At 41.7% G+C, this 2,524-nt stretch overlaps 1 pseudogene; it reads left to right on the forward strand.

The window, feature by feature from the left end:
• Positions 1–270: 270 nt before the first annotated feature.
• LOC113160997 lies at positions 271–2,319 on the forward strand (annotated as a pseudogene).
• The last annotated feature ends 205 nt before the right edge of the window (positions 2,320–2,524 follow it).

Consider the following 2,524-nt stretch of genomic DNA (forward strand, 5'->3'; position numbering starts at 1 on the left):
CCGGTCCAGGCGGTCTGCCCACTGAGTTTTACCAGTTATTCAATGACGATGTTTTAAACCTTCTTACTTCCATGTTCAATGAAGGTTTGCAGACTGGCTGTATGGGGGAGAGTTTTTATGAAGGAGTTATGTGCTTGTTATATAAAAAAGGTGATGAGACCGATTCTTTATTTTAGGTCTGGATCAAAAAAAAAAGCCTTTGACTATATCTCCAGAGATTATCTCTGGGCTGTTTTGAAAGCATATGGTTTCCCACTTCCATTCATCCAAATGATTAAATGTCTGTATGTCAAGTCCAAAGTCAGAGTGAAGGTTAACGGGGTTTTAACAGACAGCTTCCAGGTCCAGAGAGGCGTGAAGCAGATCTGCCCTCTGAGCGCGGCTCTCTACGTGTTGGCCATCAGTCCATTAATCCACAGGATGAATAATGACCGTCACATCTCTGGCACACATGTGGTGGACGCGCTCAGGGTGAAGGCCCTGGCTTACGCTGACGACGTTTGTGTTATTATTAAAAATCAGACAGAAACTGATATTTTATGTAGTCACTTGAAATTATATGAAAAAACCGCAGGTGCTAAATTAAATCATAATAAAACAGAAGGAGTTGGATTGGAGCAGAGAGTGACAAACCAGATATTAACATCCAGGTAAAACCAGAAATTAAAGTTCTGGGTTTCATTATCTGTAATAATGAATGCAGTGAAAGAAACTGGGAAAATAAAATAAGTGAAATCAAAGAAGATGTTAAGAAATGGGAAAATAAAAATACCAACTATAAATCAAGAATAAACACAGTTAAAACTTTTCTCCTCTCCAAACTCCTGTTTCTAGCGAATATATTTCCACCAAGTAAATCTACAATAACTAAACTTAACAAACAGTGTGTGAACCTAATCTGGGGAACCACCAGAGAGGTCACCAAAAGAGAGCTGCTCTATAAAAGCAGAAGGTTTGGAGGTTTAGGCTCAGTAGATCTAGAACTAAAGTTAAAGATCGCCTTTGTAAAGAACATCTCAGCAGCCGTCTCCCGTGATGCTCTCTGGCTCGGTGACCTGTCTCTGTGGCAGAAGAGAAGAGGCAGAGCACGACACGGTCCACAGTATAAATTAATATACGGTGATTTTATTTCAGAATATCAGCACTTAGACATTTCATGGACCACAAGCACAAGTAAAACTATTTTTAATGTAATACATGATTTTAAATATGGAGGTTTAATTAATTATAAACATGTACAAGAAGCACAGAGAAAGGAAGTTCTCCAAGCCTTGAAAACCAAACATCTGTCAGAGAGATGTTCGCTGGCTGATAAGTGTGGGTAGACTTCCTGTTAGAGCAGTAGTTTCATGGAGCTGTTACGTAACAACTAAACAATGTCCCATGATCTACTGTGATGAAGATGAGACACAGCAACACCTCCTGATGGACTGTTACAGAGCTCAGGAAGTGTGGACGGTTCTGAGGGGTCTGGGTCTGGACTTTGATGTCAACTACGGCTCCATCATGTTCACCCTGCACTTTGAGCCCATTTTATTATTGTTAAGATGATTAATCGCTCGATAGTCCAGGACTGGAATTTCCTACAAGTCTACCAGAGCCTCCAATAACTAACTGGACTCCACATTAACTTAAAGACTTTAACTGTTATACTGGACTGCCCTGGTTCTTATTGGACATTTGACTGTTTACTCTGCACCTTTAACCCTGTTTTTATATTTGCTGCTGTTTTTGCTGTTATTTTGTTCCTTGTTAATATTATTGATGATATTATGGTTATATTTATCGCTGCTATGATGTATTGTTGTGTTATTTGCACTTTATTTTTATGTTTAAATGTAAACATTGTATTTTCCCTGAAACTTCAATAAAGATTTGTTAAAAAGGCAAAGGCGGGAAGGGACTCGGGAAAGGAGGCGCCAAGCGGCACCGGAAAGTTCTCCGGGACAACATCCAGGGAATCACCAAACCCGCCATCCGACGTCTGGCTCGTCGCGGCGGAGTCAAGCGCATCTCCGGTCTCATCTACGAGGAGACCCGCGGGGTGCTCAAGGTGTTCCTGGAGAACGTCATCCGTGATGCCGTCACCTACACCGAGCACGCTAAGAGGAAGACGGTGACCGCCATGGACGTGGTCTACGCCCTCAAGAGACAGGGCCGCACTCTGTACGGCTTCGGAGGTTAAACCTGCTCCTGGACTCCAACTACAACCAAAGGCTCTTTTCAGAGCCGCTCACAACATCTACAGAGCTGCTGCTGCTTCCTCTTCTTCAGTTCTTCCTTCTCTCAAACAACAAGCACTTCGAATATACAACATCTGATCTGACACTTCTTCAAAACTCACACCAACAACAAGCTCAATAAATACACATCAACTACATCACACAACACTTCAACTACATCACACAACACTTCAACTACATCACACAACACTTCAACTAAATCACACAACACTTCAACTAAATCACACAACACATCAACTACATCACACAACACTTCAACTACATCACACAACAACATCAAC

Source organism: Anabas testudineus, chromosome 10, assembly GCF_900324465.2.
Source record: "Anabas testudineus chromosome 10, fAnaTes1.2, whole genome shotgun sequence".
NCBI classification, from domain to species: Eukaryota; Metazoa; Chordata; class Actinopteri; order Anabantiformes; family Anabantidae; genus Anabas; species Anabas testudineus.